This window comes from Pogoniulus pusillus, chromosome 30, assembly GCF_015220805.1.
Source record: "Pogoniulus pusillus isolate bPogPus1 chromosome 30, bPogPus1.pri, whole genome shotgun sequence".
NCBI lineage: Eukaryota > Metazoa > Chordata > Aves > Piciformes > Lybiidae > Pogoniulus > Pogoniulus pusillus.
Genome location: NC_087293.1, coordinates 17,474,669 through 17,495,207, shown reverse-complemented (window position 1 = coordinate 17,495,207; position 20,539 = coordinate 17,474,669). Strand labels below are relative to the sequence as shown.

The 20,539-nt window shown below is 43.5% G+C and overlaps 1 protein-coding gene across 1 annotated transcript in view; it reads left to right on the top strand.

Moving 5' to 3' along the window:
- The window catches only part of GNAZ (G protein subunit alpha z), a 40,554-nt gene that overhangs the window by 17,833 nt on the left and 2,182 nt on the right, over nt 1–20,539 (top strand). The gene's annotated exons all lie outside the window — the stretch shown is intronic.

Sequence of the window (20,539 nt, the reverse complement as noted above, 5' to 3'; positions counted from 1 at the left end):
AGAAGGCCAGCAGTAGCATTTCAGGGGGAATGTGACTGTGGATGCAAGGCACAGATTGCTTCTTGCCTGTTTTTCCTTGGCTGTTCACATCCACAGTGTCACTGAATAGGTGACAGGTGTGCCAAATGCGCAAGGGTGTCACACAGCTCCCAGAGCTATGAAGAGTACTTGCATTGGTAGATCACTTGAGCTGAAACACTGGGACAGCCAACCATGCAAAAATCCCTGCAAAGGAGTGTGCTGCTGAGTCTGAACTGCCTCCTGGTGTCATATCTAAGGTGGAGAGAACTGTTAAATAAAACCAGCCCACTGCCAAGCACAACTTCCTGCTTGACAGAGCATGTGAGAAGCTGGCTGAGAGCTGAGCAAATGAGCTATTTGCCTTTCCTGATAGCTCAGCTTTTGGAGGGTACAGTCTGCTAAACATCCTTTCGGCATGTAGCTGTTCTCCTGCAGGACTGCTACGACCAGACAGGCCAGAGAGGAGGCTGTGGTGTGTGCTATACGTGGCCCTTTTAGCTCCTGTTATTGTCAGTAGTACAAACATGCCAGCAAACATCTTGCTGCCAAACTGAGTCCCTTGGGAATCTGAGAAAAGGACTGACCTGGAGCATCCAGGGCATGGGGCTTGGTTTGTGTTGGGTTTGGTTTGTTAAGCAGCCTTTCCATGCCAAGGTATTTCCTAGAGAAGCTCGTGTGGGAGTAGAGCTTAGATGATTTCACTGTTCACATGTGTAATGTAGCTTTGCCTTTTTTGACTTAAGGTGGTAGATCTAGTCCCTTGGTCAAGGTTGATTTGATACAGTAATATCTCAAGGGTCCAGCCCAAAGACTTGGAACCAAACACAGCTCCTAAAATATGTAAATATGAGTTAAATAACAAGTATAGGGAACAGTGAGTGATCTGCTGACTCCCAGTTGGCAAATCTTTTTCCTGGAGGTTTGGTTGGGGTGATGTTGTTCACTATGACTGCATGGGCCCGATGCAAAGAAACTCAGAGAGACACCAGCAGGAAAGCTTTTACTTAGTTGGAAAAGTATGGCATGAAAACAAAGTGGTAGTACTGCAGCATTTCTGCACTGGGCCTGCTGAGTGGTGTTCACCTACTGTGGTACCTAATGTTGGTCATCAGACTTGGGGCTGAACCGGATGACCAAATGTTCTTGTTCTCCCGTCTTGAGGAAAGGAGGTCACAGTTTGCGCAAGCATGTCCTGAGGTAGAGAACACTTTCAATAAACCCAACAGATAACAGTGGAGGATGCTTTCCCCTGGGGTTCCAAACACAAAAGATGTATAAAGGTCACCATACTGCCTACCTAAAAATGACTACAAGAACACAGAAAATTGATTTCCAATCAGGATCTCTGGTCTCTTTTAAGAACCAAGGATATTAGATGATATTATTAGCTAAGATGTTTAAAACAAAGGAAAGACAAAGGCAGTGCAGGTCCACACACAGTGAAATTATAGAGCTTGCTTCCTGAGTATGTTGTGGTATCAAAAGGCTGCACAAGTTTAGAGCCATAGAAGAATGTCTAAAAGAAAAATGTATCAGGGGCTGTTAAATTTGAAGATTAGAGCTTTCGACCTGGAATTTCTGAGCTTTGACCTTGAGAAGCAGGGATAAAATAGGAAGGTGTTGCATTGCCCCAGATCTTCATTTTCTTTCCCTCCCCAAAACATCTGCTAGCAGCCAGTGTAAGAGGTGGCATGATTTGGGGTTAGAGGGATCTTGGCCCGGGGTGGCTCTTCCTGTCGTTCTTCCTTGTGAAGAGCACTGGATGAGGCAGCAAGTGCATGGGCTGTGGAGATCTTGGCATTTCTCACTTCTCCCCAGTTGTGTGTTGCCAAGATTGAATGCTTCAGCCTGCTTCTTAGGATGGATTTTTGAGTATCAAAATGCATTTTTTAAGCTATTAATAGGCTTAGTTAAATTCTGAATCTGTCAACCAATGACAGTGTCCCCTGATTATACTTCAAAATTAGCAGATGATGAATAACTGCTCTGCTCCAGTTAATTCCGTTCTCTAGCTCCCGTCACTTATTTTTCAGCAGTTTAATCCTGGTACTGCCCTTTCTTTCCAGTGCTAGACTGGTGGAAACAGCTTGCTCCCAAAATATGCAGCTCAGTCATTCTCTGTACTTCTCCTCAGGTATTTGCTGTTGGTCATATTTTGCTTTACAAACAGGAACAAAACCTCAACCATCTATCATCAGTAAAGAGAAAGTATATTGATGCCTCCCATTTAGCATAAATCTGTGTAACAGAAGCATCATCTCTGGAAGCAAGTATCCTTCAGCCCATCACTGATGGGGAGGAAAGCTCCTGACTGAACTAATTATTACAGAGTAACATGATGGCATGCCAGACATATGCCACATTTACTTCAGGACAGCCTGGGCCCTGAGCTTTATATTTTCTGAAGAACCCCTACAGCTTCACCACCTTATGTTCTTCCTCTTCTCCTGTTTCCCCTGGCAACAAGGCATGGCACAGTGTCAGAGTAGTTGACGAGGAGCTCCTGCTTCAGCGATGTCCTGCCAAGGCTACATGTTCTAGCAAGCCGAGCTTTATCACTGCAACTGTGACATAGCAATGAGATTTTCTTTCCTTTAATATTTGCCAGAGCCAGCTGGAATTCCACTGGCGTTAAATGTTTACACAATGTGCCCTGATAATACTGCCTAGGGATGTCCTTGGACTTGTCAGAGTAGAACTCATTTTTACAGTGCCTTTTACTGCTAGTGTAGTCCAGTGGTATGAGTTCTCCTGGCAGTGCTACAGGAATGGATGGGTCTAGTGCAGCTCACAGTTGTGCCTCAGCTGTTCCTCACTGATCAAATGAAAGCAGCAATTAGAAATAAATAAATAAGTCTTCAACAACTCATAGATGGAAAGGAAAACAAATGCACTGGGAATAGGAGAAGTTAATAAAGGAGGTTAAAGATATGTTGGGGGGGGAAGGCTGACAAAACTAAGTGCTGTGATTTACCAACTGCTGGAGCAGCTGAAGTTACCCTACATAACTAAACCTTACTCTGAGATTTGTTATTTGGGAAAGCAAAGTAGGAAAGTTCTGCTATTGTAGATACAGGCAAGGCACTGCAAAGCCTCCTCACCTGCACCTGACCCAGTGCTAGATTTTCTGGGCTACCCAGCTGCTAGCAATGCTACCTGCTGCCTTTATGCTGCAGAGGGCAAGAGGGCCTGAATAATTTCTTCTCTAAATGCAATCCAAATACTAGAAGCATTTTGTGTGTGTGACAGAAATTACATTCTCAGTCAATTTCTGCTGTCTGTTTTCAGAGATGCCATAGATCAGGGACACACGGTAGGATGAAGTTAAATTTAATTCTTGCTCATATTCTTGCCTTCTCTCTCATTCCAGTATTTATTAGCAGTGGCCTTTTGGTGCTCTTTTTTATGCTAGAATGCGGATCAGACTGGATTATTCACCATCTTAAAAGATGTCAGAACAGTTCAAAGATAAGGAATGAAAAGCTTGTGCTTGGATAGAAAGGTAAGAGAGACTGTCAGCAGTACTGAACTTCCTAAACTCCCAAGGGAGATGCTAGAGCAATCAGCTGTAGCTCTTCTTACAGGTGAATCAAAGAATAGTGTAGTGAACAGCCCTGCAAAATACACAATTAGATGATGGCAACATTCTGTTTGTGTGGCTTGACATTCAAAGCCTTTGTTTTGTGGGGAATAGCTACTGGGGAATTCTACAGAATCCCAGCAGCTTGCATTGGAGATGCTGATTTCATTTTTAATAGCAGTAGTTTTCAAGTAACAAAGTGAATGAGAATATTATTACCACTGATTTTAATATGAGCAAAGCCAGGCTCCAGATTTTAATTCTTTGTATTTTGCTTTCCTGATTAATTCTTCTGTACTTCTGTGCTCTTTGCATTTGTTTTTTGCTGTGAGGAAATTGCTAATTTTTATTAGTTCTCATTTTCCTTATTAATCCTGCACATTCTCAATTGTTTCCTTTATTGGTAAACAGATCCTGGATGATATTTCGCTTTCTGATTCATAAAGTTGACTTTCCTGGTTACTTTTGTATGCATTTTATTGTAGCACTGCATCTATAGGCAGAGCATAGAAGAAGAAGCTCTTGTAACATGTAAGCTGGTGCAGACTTGTAGGCTGGTGGTTTAAGCTGAAGCAGGATATGAGATAACTGGAAGGAGAAGCTGAAATGTCACATAGCTGCAGAGGAAACACTGGAGCCCTTGGCTAGAAAGACATTTACAAAGAGACCAGATAACACAAATGCAAGAGTGCTCCACTTAGCAGAGAAAACAGCTGCACAGACAAGTGCATTGGAGCAAGCCTGGCAGTTTGCAGTCTTACAGCAGATCGTGCAGAGCAGACTTCACCTCTGGTGAGCTGCATGTTATTGTTTTCTCAGTCCCCTCTTTTTCACTTCCTATGCTCCTCCCAAAACCCTCTGGATGCAGTGTGGTATTTGTGTCGTACATTGCTGTGCAGAGCTTAGTTCCTGGAGCTGAGGCCTGAGGTGCACCACGACCACAGAGAATTGTGTAAGAAAGGACATGGATCCTTTGTGACAGCTTAATTATTCACCTCCACAGAAAGAGGCTGTCAAAATAGCTTCTCTGTATTGCCTGTACAGCAACAGTTCCTACACTTCTCTGCATTCTCAGTGTTCCTTCTCTGGGTTATAAAACCCTCATCTCAATTTCTGCCTTGATTGTTCTATCATCTTGCATCAGTGCCTTAATATTCCTTGTTCTGGCTCTTCCCTCAGTCCCAGATGTGTATGGCTTATTAAAAAAAATCCTCTTGAAAGAGATGCTTCCACACTTGGTATAGCATACAGATGTCTTTGGGTGTTTGCTGCGTGCAGGGCAGAGAGCACAGGGTTAGGGGAGTGGTCTATTACCCTGCTTTGGAATGGCAAAGCAGGGTTTGCTGCTAGGCATTCCGCAGCCCAGGCTGCATGGGCACATGCTGGCATCAGCCCTCTGCTTTGCAAGGGTTCTGAGCAAAACTGCAGGCAGAGTAGGGAATCCAGCCTGCTGCCTTTTTGCTGGCACAGAAGTGCCAGCACAGCTTCTGTTTAAAAAGTCCTTTTGTTGGAAAGTGGAAACCAGCCTGCATCTCCCCGCAGGGACGGCTAGAACAGCGAGGTTTCAGGTGTCACCTGCATTTCCTGGGGTTTCCCCATGATGTCAAAAACTCTTCCACAGGCTGCTCCCTTCCCGAAGCGGCAGTCTGCCGACACGACGCCCTGCTATGGACTGGAGCCTATGCTTCTAGTCAGAACCCTTGCCCCAGGCTGGAAGTGCTCCTTTATACTATTAGAATCATTTCAGTAATGTTTAGGATTCAGTTCTCTCTACTAAGTAAAATAACCAAAATAGCCACTCTGGGTTAAGAGCCATGCATATAAGTGTAGGTAAGTTAGTGTGTTTCCTGCTCCCAGTTAGACTTTATATGATTAAAAGCATATGAAGGGGGTTCTGGCTATTCTAGAACATTCAGATGTATGAGATGTATGAGCCTTTCCGAAGGAGTGACTTTGTATCAGGTGCTCTGCCTGCAATAAGTAAAAGGAATTGGAAGCTTTCTCCAGGTGAGGCTTTAAGATGTAATTAAATGCTTTGAAATTGCAAAATAGTCTTTGAGTTACCCAAGGTAATTCTAGACAAGTACTTACACATTTTTATTTTTAAATCCTGCCCTCCTTCTGTTTCTTTTGTTATGCCCTGAGGTATAGATGTGGAATATCAGTTAGTTATTCCCCACCTGCTGCCAAATACTGTAACAGAATTATCAAAAGGTCTGTGGATGCTAAACGGGGAGACAAAATCTGGTCGATTGCAATAGGATCCATGACAGAAACTTGAATGATGCTGAAGGCAGGGCAAGGGGAAAAGAAGCGTGTCCCTGTCAGCTAACGTCTACAGTCACTGCCACATGATCTCAGGAACAACCTTTCAGCTTTTAAATAGATCCTCCACTGGTGCAGGGGAGAGTGGGATATAGACTGCTTCTTCCTCAGACATTACTTTCAGAAACATGAAGGAAATCCCTTTGGTTGTGTGGGTGGAAGAGAAGAAAGGTGACATGATTTTTCCCCCCATGCTTTCTACTGACTGTGTCGTAGTTAGCATCACACTGTGCAAACACAGGCTTGATTTTAATCCTATCTCAATGTTACTATGCATTTCATGCATCTCCTTGAATTAGCCTGATGTTACCATAGTCTTGGCAGCAAGTCTAGTTCACAGTTCCAAACTCTTCTCTTTTCCTGGGCTGCTCCCTCGCATTCTTCGAGTCTCCCTTTTGGGAACGGTCGAGGCCCCATGGCAGAAGCAGCATCGCAGAGGGCTGCGCGCTAGATCAAAGCTAGACCGAGCTAGAGGAGAGACCTTCACGGCAGCAGGCAGGCAGGGCTTAGCGCACAGGCAGAACTGGGCTCGAAGCGCAGAACAGCCGAGGCGGCTCGGAGGCGGCGCCGCTCTCCCCGGGGCCGTTAGGGCCGCGGGCGGGCAAGGAGCGGGGCGGCAGGACGGGAGCCGGGCGGCAGTTCGTGCTGGCAGCGCCGAAGCTCTCTCCCACACCCAAGGTAAGCCAGCAAGGCCAGCACAGTCGTGCGGTTGCTAAGTCTGAAGGGTGGAACCCATCCAGAGGGACCTTGGGCAGGCTGCAGGTGTGGCTGAGGTTCAGTCAGGCAAAGTGCAAGGTCCTGCACCTGGGGCAGGGCAACTCGATATCAAGCCACACCGGGAACGGTGACATTGAGAGCAGCCCTGCAGAAAAGGACTTGTGGGTGCTAGTGGAGGGCAAGCTGGACATGAGCCAACAGGGTGAGCTTGAAGCCCAAAGACCAACGGCAGCCTGGGCCTGCATCCAAAGCAGCATGACCAGAGATGGGGAAAGGGGACCCTGCCTCTCTGCTCTGCTTTGCTGAGACCTCCCCTGGAGCACTGTGTCCAGCTCTGGAGCCCTTGACACAGGAGGGATGTGGATCTGATGGAGAGGGTCCAAAGGACAGTCACAAGAAATGGAGCATCTCTGTTGTAAGGACAGGCTGAGGGAGAAGAGAAGGCTCCAGGCAGACCTAATAGCAGCCTGCCAGTACCTGAAGAGGGCTACAAGAAGACTGCAGAGGGACTGTTTGCAAAGGTCTGCAGGGACAGGACGAGGGCAGTGGTTTGAAATGAGAGTAAAGCAGATTGACATTGGATGTAAAGAACAAGTTCTTTGGCGTGAGGATGGTGGAGCACTGCAGCAGCTTGCCCAGGGAGGTAGTTGGAGATATAAGGTATGTGTTTATTTCTGGGTGTACTTAGCTGATATTGGGTTCATGTATCTCTATGTATTTCTAAGAGAGAAAATGGTGTAGTTAGTTTTAATAGCTCAATGAGATGCAGCATACAAAGGACAGTAATATCACTTTTCCTGGTCAAGTTGAAAAATTCTATTTTATAAAAATATTAGAGACTTAAGCTGTATTTTCACCTTAATTCTGATAGCTCATTTAAATAGCTCTTGCTGTTTTAATCTGCAGTCAAGACGGGTGCTGTTACTACCCTGAGTGTAATTACACCTTCTGCCTACTAGGAGAGGAAGGAGAGAAACTGTTGGCTACTGAGTGTTCATGTTTTCTTACTCAGTGGTTACAGAATAAGCTGTAGACTTTAGTAACTATTATGTATCAGCTCCTCCCCTCTCCTCACTGGGAATGCAGAATTAAATTCAAGATGTTCAGTGATCCCACCTGGGACAAGATTTCAGCCACAGAAAGATCCATGATGGTTGCAAGAAGTCTGTTCAGAAATTCTCTCTGAGGTGTCTATTAAGTAGAAGTTAGGTGGAGGTGTCCTGCCTAAAAAGGTCTGACAGCTTTTCTAGAATGCTGTTCTGCTTGAGAAGAAATTCAAACCAGAAAGGCCACAAGCAGTCAAAGAAGCATGACTTGTTCTGAGAATGCAGCAGGCAGCCAGCACTCAGACAAGCCCACTGCTTCTTCAGACAGGAAGACTGCAGATAGAAAAGTGCACTGACAAGAAAATGCTGAGTCAATACCTGAAGAAAGCACTCAAGGAAACCCATTTTGGAGGAGTGTCCTTACTTTAAAACCAAACCCAAACAAACAGAAACAAACAAAAAAACCAGAAGCCCCCCAAAACCTTAGAAAAATCTCAGTCTCCAGAGCCTGGCCAGTGGCAGTGGAGCTTAGTTCTGACTACAGACTGCAAATCTGCTATCCCAAAGTGCATCTCAAACCTAGCTGGAAATCGGTGCTCGTTCCAGAGGTCCACCTCAGCAGGGAAATTGCTGCCCTTCCCTAAGATGCAAGAGGAGAAAAATCAGGTCTTTTCTTTCTCTTAGTAATGAAATAGGCAGGGATGTCCTTGTACCACTGCCATCTCTGGAGACAAACTGATGATGAGCTTTCCTGTAACCATTTCTCTGGGATCAAAAGTCACAAGGAGTGTCAGAGCTCCTCCAGACGCTTTTAAAGCTGAGTAGCAATACTTTCACCATGGTCTGCTGTGATACCTGGAAAAATTATGGCATGTGCCCGAGGCACTTCCTTCACCTTCTGAAGGGGAAGAATTTTCAGCTCACGTCTGTGGTAAAAGGAAGTGACAGAAATGCCTGTGTCTGATTACTGCTAGCTCAAAGTGAATTTTCAACACTGCTTCTTTGACGAGGTCTCAGCGTTTGGCACAGCCCTTGTCTCACATATAGGTGTCAGGGTTTTTTCTCATTCCTTTGGAAATCTGAATGAATGTGAAATGTGCAAATTGTGTGCTAATATGAACAGTTTGATTCTTAGTAGGGAGAGCTGAGCAGCCTCTAATGGCACCAAATGATCTAAGCGTGTTTCTCGTCTGGAATGTACAAATCTGAGGAGGAAATGCAGCTGGACGAGTGAGAAGGTTGGGAGGAAGTTTTGCTGGTGAAGCAGTGTGGGAGGAGGATGAAATAGAGTGGGGTTAAAGTGATCTGGTGAAATCACTAACTTGATGAGTTGAACTGAGAGTATCATTGGAGTAATCTTGTTTTGAATGTCTTGTTTCTGGAGATTTTGATTCAGGCCTTTTAGTAATGGTTTTCCCCTGGATTTGCTGCCTCACTCAATGAGTATAATAGTTGGTCTATGATTAATGAGGGCTTATGTGATAAATAAGACGGTCAGCTTTAGAGGCACTGCCATCATCTGTGGCAGAGGGAGAAACATGCAAGACGAGTGGAACACAGGATTAGAGGAAAGCAGAGGAAGTTCATTTGGCTAAAGCAGATGAATGCTCCTCTGAAGAGCTGTGCTAGATTCTGCCGCAGGCCCAGGTTCCTTTTGGTTCTGGATCAGTGAAAACTTTCATAGCTAATCCTCCATTTTCCCTTACTTTTCCTGAAAGGATCCTGTGATGTGATCTGTAGCAGGCCTGATTACTGAGAGCTGCACCAGATACCAGTGATAGCTGGAAAAACCTCACTAAACCTTGTTCAATAGCTAAATACATATGCTGAAAGACCGAGGTCTAGCAACTGTAGAACTACTGGGTTCTTTCAAGCTACAATTTCTCTTTGTATAGATTGTATTATTACCTATTTATGAGCTGCTTTCAGCAGTACCTCTTGATCTGACAACATGCTGTGGGAACAAATGTAGCCAATGAAATATTCAGATACAATAATTACAAGCTTCAGGAGAAAGTGGCAATTCTGTCCTTGGAGCAGTTCATAAATGGTGAGTTTACAGTAAAGCAGGAGACTGCAGATGAGTTGTGACTAAAGGAAAGCACTAACCTGCACCTGACATTGTCCCTCCCCAGACAGGGTGCAGCAAAACCTCTGACTTAATACACCTGAGATCTGTGAGAGTGACACTATCCAGGGATCTGCATTCCAGCCTTTGGCACTTGAGCATTCAGGGCGGCAGGGTGGGTGTTTTTCCAAAGCACAGAAGATATTTTTGTCCCATTCTGCAGTCACTTTGTACAATTACTCAAATTGTAATTACCTTTGGAAGTGCCATCAGTGTCATGTATCATTCACTCTCTCTTCATGGCACGTTGTATGTTTCTAGATGTTCTGTGGTGGTCATTAATTGCTGGGAGGTTGATTTCCTATTCTGTAATGAAAAATCTGACAACATTGAAGGTGAATCTCGACCTCGATTTGCTGTCTGATGTTAAAGTCAGCAGGAGAAATCTCTACAGCTTTCTGTGCTGTAACTGCAAGATGAAGGTTGCTGACAAGCTGGTAGATAGTGGACCTCTAGCACGAGTGTAAATTGACATTTCTGCTGTGAGGAATTCTTCTGTGGCAGACGGTGTCTGTGTGATGTTCTGGGTGGTCTGACATAAGTTTAAAGAATATTTGCACTTCTCGCAGAAACTTTTATTATGATCTAATTCTTTACTATCAGGAGTCCATAGAGTTGGTTTTTCTCCCTATGCCTTATGGAGGCTGTCTGGTTCCTGCCTAGAGAAAGCAGTGTGGCTGTTAAATTACAGTGCAGATTCTTGGAGCAGCCACGTGCTGGTGGTTTCAATTTCGCAGTGCTCTGCTAACATCACTAGAAACGTTCCACATCTACAGGAAACCAAAATGCACTGAATCAGCCTTTCCCTTTAACTGATGAACTTCTTTCCACCTATTCTACTCCGAGTCTGTCTGCACAGATGGCAGTAGTGAATGTCTCCCATTTGCCAGGTGAAAAGCTGTGAGGATGTGCAGATTCGATTACTTAGTGGCTTGCTTCAGCTGAATTTGATAAAGCATATAATGAAATGGGGTCAAAAGGAGGGAGATACCCAGCTGGTGGGGTACTGAACTCTGCTGAATGAGCACCCACCCACATATGGAAATGGCCTGAGGTGAGGGCTGAGACACTGAGAGAGGATGAGCTGCTCTGACAGCTCTAACACACCAAACACTTGTACTAGCTGACAGCAAGTATCTGCAGTAGTCTGTCCAGCTGTGGGCAGCAGTGGCTGTTTAGCAAAGAGCATGGGGACAGATGAGGCATACACTGATAGCTCCTGCAATATATCCTGCCAGAGGGACAAACCAGGGATTCTAAGTGTCCTTTTAATTGAATTGCTTTTTGAACTCAATTATTCTTTTATGACTTTTACTGTTATTATTATTATTCTCTAACATCTCATGGTGGAGTTTTACATTTAATTATGCCCTGCATGGAAGGAATACTTGTCTGCTGTCTGGAAAATGCGTTTGATATTTCTTTCTTCTTGCACTGTAAGAAATGGTGGAAAAAAATCAATCACTGTTCACCGTTTTCATACCATTCATGATTTTATGAGCCTCTGCTGTGCTCTCTCTCAGCTGCTTCTTTTTCCAGGATGAAGAGAATGGGTTTAGTTTTATTTTCTTCATGTGTTAGTCATTTCAAACCTATGATAATTCTTGCTGGGTTTCTAATTCTATTAAACAATCATTTATCTTACTTCTATCTATTATTAGCTTTCATAAATATTCAGAGCCCTACTCACTTGAGAAACCCTCTTTCCTTTATGACATAGTTCAACAGGTTGGACTCTTGTGGCTGGTATTTCATATTCCAAGGGAAGCACATTCACAGGCAGTGGATTCCTCTATCTGTCCCTCTGCCATGTACCCTTGTGCACCCTCTGTATCATCTGGTACACAAGATGATGAGGCTTACTAGTGCATGCTAGTGGTGAGCAGTGATGGAGTTCTTTCACTGCCACAAAAAAAGAAGATTCTCTGATGTATGCAATATCTTGTTTCACTCAGTTGAGACAAACTGAGCAAGATTCACCCTGTTAATAGCCTTCCCTGCTCCTCACTGCAGTAGACAAGTGCACATTTCAAAGCAGGTGCAATGAGAAGCATTGTTTCTCTACAGGTAACCCATCAGCCAGGGCTTGGCTTGTTGTTAGTCAGCAGCCTGCAGCCATCAATAAACGGTCGTCTTTTTATTTGCATGTTCTCACGCGGCTTTCTGCAGCGTTTGAATAGCTTAGGGGCTGCCCTGAAGTCCAGAGAGCTTGAAAGAACAGAAAACAATGAAAAATGGAGGCCAAAACTCCACTCTTTGATCATTGCCTTTTCATCCTGCCTTGCCTGCCACAATCCCACCTGATGACCATTTCCTCTTCATCCTGCCTCACTAACAGGACAGCGACAGTGTAGTGTATCTCCTCCCATCAAAAGGCTAACTCTTGTGCTTGAATGTGCCTCTTTGGGGGAAAAGGTTGAGATCTGCTCAGAATTGCATGCTACAATGACCTCCCATTCACAGATCCAACTATAAAGATGTTTTTGTATGTCATGGAATTACAGCAGTGTAGGCTGGCTGTGATCTCTGAAGGTCACTCATCTTCCTATCGCCCCAGCTGAAGCTGGACTGCTGCCCACAGGAAATTAGAGCAGCTATGGCTTTACCTGAGTGAGGAAAACCTCTGTGATGAAGATTTCACAGAACCTCTAGGCAAAACATTCCAGTGCTACACTCATCCTCTAATGATTTTACTTTTTCTGGTACCTAATCTGAACTTCCCAAGCTGCAATTGGTGGGCACTGCTACTTACTCCTCCATCTGATACTGCTCTTGGGGGGGCTTAGCTTCCTCATCTTTTTACTGTCAACTTCAAGTAATTGTAGGCTGTTACTAAATCACCTTTTAGCCTGGCTTTTGCCAGCCCAAATGAGCCCAGCTCCCTCAGCCCCACTTTGAATGTCAGTGCAGTGTCAGTTTATTGCCCAGACACAGAAGGCTGGTGTTAAGTTTAAAGGTCTCAGATGAGGACAGCTCAAGCCCTGGACCACTTTATGTGTAAAAAAATGTGCAGTATTTCAGTTCCATTGAATGTGTACTTGAAATGCTCCTTTTGCCTTTGAGCTGAGCAAATAATCTAAAGGCTCAAAGACAACAAAACCCCCACTCCACCTGAAAATGAGTAAGCACTGATCTCAACTGAACTATGCTAGCAGCAGTAAAAATGCTGGCCTCTGATGCCATGTCTAGAGCTCAGTCACAGGACAGAACTTCCAGATCTTTACAGCTGAAAAAGTCTGGATGTTCACACAGCTTCGGCTGTATTTGCAAGAACTGTGGGATTCTATGTGAATATGATTTTAATGAGAGCCATTTCAAAAGTAGATTTTTTTCTAAACTCCAGCAACCTGCACTTTGCTTGCAGTACTGTACAGTGCTTACAGCCAACCCACTCCCCAGAGCAAGGAGGCACTAAATGCTGCTGCTCTGCTTCTCAGCACTAAGTTAAGAACTATCTGAATCTGTACTCAGGAAATCTTAATTTTCTGGCACTATCAAAGACATGGAAAATTTATTCTTATACTGCTTTTATGGCATGTGTGCCCTCTTAAAGCTGCTCACCCCCCAGAATAATGCACAGGGAAGCACACTGCAGGCTCCTGCAATTCTTACGTCAAGAGGCTTATGTGGAATAAAGCTTTGTTGACCTTTGAGGCAGCAAAAGGAGAACATTGCCAGTTGTTTGCTGAGCAACTGAAACATAGCAAGCTTTCCTCGAAGGAGAAAAAGCAAGCTTCCTGCCCACTTCAGTGATGAAATGGAGGCTATGAGGAGTGCTATACTCCATGATGCTGTTTATCTTGTGCACGCTCACTACAGCCCTGGCTGGATGCTCTCTGTGTCACGTGTAGGGTTTCATGTCAGCCCACGGTGACTTTTAAGTTTCTTTTGGCCTGCACTGGCTCAGTAGCATTGCTTTTGCCAATCTGTCTTCCTTACCCCTCCCAGAAATGCTGACTCGTGGTGCTGCTCCTTCAGGCACCTGGCCCAAACTGCTGTTCTGCTCAGTACAGCTTTTTATGGAACGTTACTGGATGTGGAATTTTCTCAGGAGAAAAGATAAACACATGCAATTTTGTGACTTCTAAATAGAAGTTTTCTGTACTTCACCTTGCCCAGAAGATATGTACAGCCAGTCACAAGCAGCAGCCTGACCTGCATGTCTTTCTCCACTTTCCTTCTGCCCACCTCCTTGTTACGGAACAGCCTCTAACACTTCGGCCAGACACGCTCTGGCCTTTGGCCCTCCCAGCGCTTCTGTTAAATGATGCATGATCCTTGAGCTCAGTAACTTTCCCCTTTATTCTTCCAACAGTTTTCTCTATATCCTTTCTTTAGGTTCCCCTTAGTTTGTAAGTACTGGCAGAAGGACCTGCTGTCTGTTTCTTTGCTTCAAATCCTCTGGCCCAAAACATGATCCTTCTGTCTGTGAATTCAGTCAAATTAAACCATGGGTGCTGTATTAAGATAGCTGCTCCTATTCCCCTGACCTCCTTCCTGGTTTGTTTCCCATGTAACTGGTCAGGATTCCTGCAGTGGTTTCCCTCTAATGTTGCATATTAATCTGGTGATGTGCTAATGAGTTTGTCTGCTTGAAGAATACTTTAAGCTTTCTGGTGACATAACACTTCTTAATGAATTCACAATGGGACTGACTCTTCAATCTAACCCCTTCTAGTGTCAAGGTTTTAGAACTCCTAACGCTTTCCAGGAATACTTTGGGATCCTAGGGCCAGAAAGAAAAGCTAAGCACTTCTGTCTAATCAGACTCCTATTGGTTACTCTGCCCCTTCAGGCAGATGCCAAGGCTGGAAATAGGACAACACAGATAGTGTTTAATCACAGTTTAGTCCTGCCCCAGCGATTTTCTTCATTTCTTGGCTTGAGAGAGTAGAGCTATAGAGTGAATTGGGTTAGGTGCATTTACCTCTCCCCAGCAGATAGTGTCTGCTTTTTATGTTTTAGATGAAAACAATTATTTTTTGGAACTCACAAAATGATCATCTTTCCCCATTTAGACTCACAGCCACCTGATCCTATGCATCCTCGTAGGAGTCTTCTTTCATCAAACAAAACATGAATCATGCAGGAGTCTTTTTCCTTTTAAATCAAGTCTCTCTCATCCTGCACTCAATCAGAGCTGCCTCACTGCTAGGCAGGAAGGGCCTTTCAACTGGCACTCAGTCTAGGCTTTTTTACAAGACAAGAAGTATCTCTCTACCCAGGCTCTCTCTTGCTTTCTGCATCATCTTCTTCTGCAAAAATCTGTTTCCCCTCTGCCTTCCATGACATTTATTCAAACAGTTTGAATTCCTGAATTGCTTTGGCTATGATGTCTTGGGCAGTGCTATTTCCTTCAGTTTGTTTTGTGGACTGTCGTTATCTCAGGACGGATTCCATTTGTTTTGTATGGTTACCTTAAGGAAAAAACAATGTTTGGATCTGATGGCTTCAATTACCTTTCTACTCCACTATGCCTTCTTCTCATACTTTAGCTCCATTTGCTTTCTTTAGAAGGTCTTAAGTTATGGCTCTCTAAAGGACACCTTTGAAAGAGGAAGAAAGCATTCGTGCCACTTTGTGGAGCAGCTCACAGCTATCAGCAGATAGTAAATGCCGGCTAGCATCGCAGGGAAAAGCCTCAGCAGGGAAGCAACAACAGCTTTCCCTGGCTCGCCCAAGCTTTACTGACTTAGTAAACGTCCTCTAACCTTTCTGGAGAGCAAACATTGCCAATCCTGCACCAATTTTAGTCATCATTTTGATGGTTTACACAAGATAAATTTTACTTAGTTCAGGTAAGTTTTCACAGCCCCTGAATGCCTACCAGCTTTAAAATGCTGATGGAAGAGGAATAATGCTTGAAAGATAAAGTTCTCAGGCATTCAGGACCAATGGCAGCTAATTCCCTTATTTGTCATAGTTTCTTTCTTCAGAATTTTTCATTTTTAAGTTCAAAGCTCTCCCAACAGTGTCCACAAAATGTTAATTTGAAAGCTGTGGGGAGATCCTACCTTGCAGTTTGACTCCATTTACCAAGCGATTTGGCTGTTTTCATACCAGAGTCTTTCTTCCCTTTGGAAAACTCTTAGCTGTTCTGGAACTCTTTGCTGCTAAGCACACCTCAACAGTTCCAGAGGATGAGCAGGGACATTTCTGTTTGCAAGTTATTGGAAGAAGAGAAGCAGCCATCTGTTCCTTAGCGTGTTCTTTCCCTTAAGCAAGCAGTTCCTTGCTCAGAGAATTTGCAATCAGCCCCCGACAAGGCTGGCTGGGTAAGGCTCTGGCATTCTCTTGCCGAGCCCCCAGCTCGTGTCTCTGTAGGAAATTGCAGCAGCTTTTATAACCACCTGGCCAACTACTCCCCCCAGGATTCCTGAGCTGGAAGAGATGCTGCAGAGAAGAATAATGCCTTTTCTTACCGATGTTTTGTCTCTGCATTAATAGATGGCTTTTAAACTCCTTTGGGAGTTGTACAATAATTAATTCTACTTTTTTTGTCATGGTGAGCCCTAAAGCTCTCAAGTTCACTCTCCCTGTAATAGTTACAGTAGGTCTGCAACATTGATGAAAGCAGAAAGAAGCCTGTTCTGTTAGGAGTCTGTGAGTGGATACATCATGTATCTTTAGACTCAGTTTCAGCCTTCTTCTGCGGACATATCCCTTGTTACTTAATCAGCTATACCAAGATGCCATCTGGCTATGAAAACCTGAGACATAGCATGCATGTGAAAGATGCACTGCACAAATCTCAACTGGTACAGGCCCTGGCGAGCCATGCATGCTCCCAGGCTTGAATTTACTTGTCATTTGATTCCTGATTAACCTAGTCGCATTGTAATGAAAAGAAGATCTGTTCAGTTTACTTAAGGTTTTTATGACTTTCAGGCATTCAGCCAATAATAATAATAATAATAATAATAATAATAATAATAATAATATTACATTGAAGAAGAAATGGTTTAGGTGTCCGGGACAAGAGTTTACCAATTCACCACTAATTTAAACTGGTCAGTCCCCTTGTACATGCTCACTGCACTTCACAGTTTATGGAAGGGGTTTAGCTCTGATTTTCTCCTTGGACTACAGACTTCAGGTGAGGATTTGGTAGTAGAGGGACAGTATTATGACTCACTACAAAACACAGGAACAAACACAAACCTCTTAAAATGCAGTATCCTGTTGGCATGAATGTTCTGAGAGCTGGCCAAAACCCTCTCTTAGCTCTAAGTAGCAAGAGCTCCTAATGTTTTGCATTAAATTTCTCAAGCTAAAAACTTGTTGTGTGGTTTTATGATCAGCTGTGAATTCAGGGAAGGAAAGAAAAGCATGATTATTTGGAAACAGACCTGTGCTGGGTTTAGGGGATTATTTGCTGTGTCAGAGTTTTGCACCATGAAAACAAAAGAGGAACAAGCCTCAGTCAGATTTTTTTAAGCCATATTATTACAGCTATAAATCTGTCTGTATATGAAGTAGGTTAAGGTGTCAGATGTTCCCAACTTTACAAAGGAGTAGTAACCAAAACTACTCAAATACTGGGATTGTGTAACTTTGCTTATATTTCAGTATGACTTAAGAGGCTCATGAATTAGATTTCAGCATGGTTACACAGTGCTTTTGTGGCAATGCCAACCACCATGGCATGTCTCTGTGCTCCTGGGGGTTTTGAAATGACCAGAAACTGCCAGATCCTGTGGTTTTAATCTATAAACACTGGAAATACAGAATTATTCATTAAAATAACAAAATCAAGGCCTTCATGGAACTCTGAGAACAAAGGACGTGGCTCATACCAAGTTAATCCATAGCAAATGAAAAGGAACTGTAACACCAATAAAAGGAGGGAAGCAGGGGAGGCAAGCTGCAAAGCTCAGGTAAAACAATCTGCTCACAGTTCAGCAACCGTGCATGTTTAAGGGGTAATTTCTTCAGGGTGCTGTTCTAGTGTAACACTAATGAATCAGTGCTGTTGCAGATTTCCTTTGAAGTCATTACAATACATTTTCATTATCTAATAAAACCAAATAAGAAGTAAAATTTAAGTAAATTATATTTTTGTATTACTTTTAATGCAATAAACAGTGAGTGAGTCTTCTCTCTTCATCTCTCTAGTTAAATATGGAGTGACTTTGGTGAAGTTGAGGGAGGTGCAGCAGAATTAGGGCCCACACACCTTTTCTTCTATTAAAAGCCAAACTCATCTTTTCACCTCCACTTTCCCAAGAGACAACTGGCCAGAACGCTTCAGAATGAACCAACAGCAAGACTGTGCTCTGGCACTTGCTCTGGTGGAGGAGTATGTCACTTGATACGTGTTGTAATTCCACAGAAAACTCCCTGGATCATCCCCAGTGCCTCATTTTCACTGCTTTAGTTGTAAAAAAGTGAATTCTCTGAATGTGCCTGACCAATAGCTTGACCTGATATGTTTATACAGAATGACAAACCATGGAGCAGGTTTCAAATCTGCCCCATTCAGTTTCTGTGCTGCAGGAAATAAATCAAAACAGGTATCAAGATCGATTAATGTGTTTTGCAAAGAGCTCTGTGAATTGCTCTGACATTTATGCTCTTTGTATTCATATGATAAAAGAGTACCGAGCTTAAAAGTCCATAAGAAGTAAATATAGCAGTGATTTAGATCAGGTGTGAAGGCAAGAAGTCAAATGAACTTCTCTTGGGTTTCGTTATCAGTTTGGTATAGCAGCTTGATTTATTACACCCTTGGGAAGCACTGTGAAATCAGGGATCAGTAAGCCCCAGGAGTTTTACCAGACCTTTCCAGTATTATTTCTCTCTTATTTTAAATAGAAAGTACCCCATCAGCTGCTCTTACTTTCAGATGGTAAGGCATGCTCTTCTCCTGGCTCCTCACAAAGCACTGAACTCATGCTCTGTATATACTATGAAACAGTTCACTACCTGACTGTGATAAAAGCTGCTACCAGAGACGACAGCCTGGGATGATTAGGAACTGTTTCCTTACGCCCATCATTCACAATTGCCCTCCCTTCCATCGTGCCCTGTGCTGATCAGTGATGCCTAATCTTAATCAAATTAGCTATATGGACTAAGATGAAGAAATTTGCTTAAATCTTATGCACTCTTATGATCCGAGAGTACCAAAAGTAAGAGATACTCTAAACAGAACATGATTTGTTTTCTTAATTTAGCAGGACAGTACTGCAAATTCATTTTGTCTGAAGGGAAAAAATACATTGAATTAAGAAAATCCAGACTTCACAAGCAGATGGAGCAGTGATCATAATGTTTTTTGTACAGCTTTTATAGAGATCACTTTAAAGAATAAACACCTGCATATATGAATCTCTATGGAAATCTGAGAGGAGAAGATTTCTGTAGCTATTTAGATTGCTTGTTGTTTTTAAGGAAGTTAAGATTATATATTACTGTATACAAAAAGCTTTCTTTAGATTTATCCACAGCTTATCAGCAAGCAGACTTTACAGAGCTCACTGTACAAGGATTCTTTGCATCTCATGATCAGTGTGCAGTAAATCTTAGCACTATCTCAAAACAGAGGAATAAATACTGGTTCCTTACAGCAGTGTTTTCAGCAGTATAAAGCCTAAACAACAAAAGAGAGAAGGAACAATAGCTAATATTTTAGCTCTAGGCTACATCCTAACTGTAGGCCCGTCATGTGGGAAGAGCTGAAAGCTTTACAGACATGTTTCCCATACCAAAGCTCTTCATCTACACATGTGAACTGAATACTGAATTTCATGCCACAATTAACATCACACTGCTTTCCCTATCTGAGTTATTTTGAGAGCTGTGCATTGGACCAGGTCTTCGAGAAGATTAAGACCTTTTCTGTATTTACATTTAACAATACTTGAATGATATTTAACAGTCTAGGATGTTTTTCTGTTCAAAACATGACACTTCGAGATGAGCTCAGCCTTCCTGCAGTGCCGGTACCACGGACAGCTCCAGCTGCAGCAGCGCTCTGCCGCGCCAGCAAGTCAGGAGAATTCACAAGGGCCGTTGGTTTCTAAGGGACCTTTCATCTGAGAGCAGAGCTGGGCTGCTACTGCACATGCAGAGCTGTGGCCAGCTTACCCTCAGCTGAGAGCAGAGCTGGGCTGCTACTGCACATGCAGAGCTGTGGCCAGCTTACCCTCAGCTGAGAGCAGAGCTGGACTGCTACTGCACATGCAGAGCTGTGGCCAGCTTATCTTGTTCATGAATGGAGTCTGCCTACTGCGGACAGTGTGCAGAAAGATGTCAGCAGGCAGAAAGGTGTCTGGCTAAACTCAGCTTTCACCTACCAGTACACAGTTGTCCCACTACAGTAGAATGTGTCAAGCTTATCATCGCACAATGGGGGAAAGCAAGCAAGGAGAAAGTGGCAGCAAGTATGGTGTGCTACACTACACACCCAATGGTGCAGTGTTACAGCCGGGGGTGGCACTTCCATCTGTTTAAAGAACAGTAACTGCAGAAGGGTTCTCTACTGTGAAGTCCTGAGAAATTGCTCATCCCTTTTATTCAAAGAAAGCTTTTGCACTGCTGACCTAAGCTTGGCCACAGCTGTATTTTTCCAAGTTATTGTTTCTAAATATTCACTTTTAGACTTTCCTCTGTAGTTACCACATGGTTGAAAAAACTAAGTAGTGGCATGTTGTGAAAAATAAGTGAGTTAAGAACCCTGAAATTTCATGATCAGCTAAGATGGGAAGCCAACAGATAAAA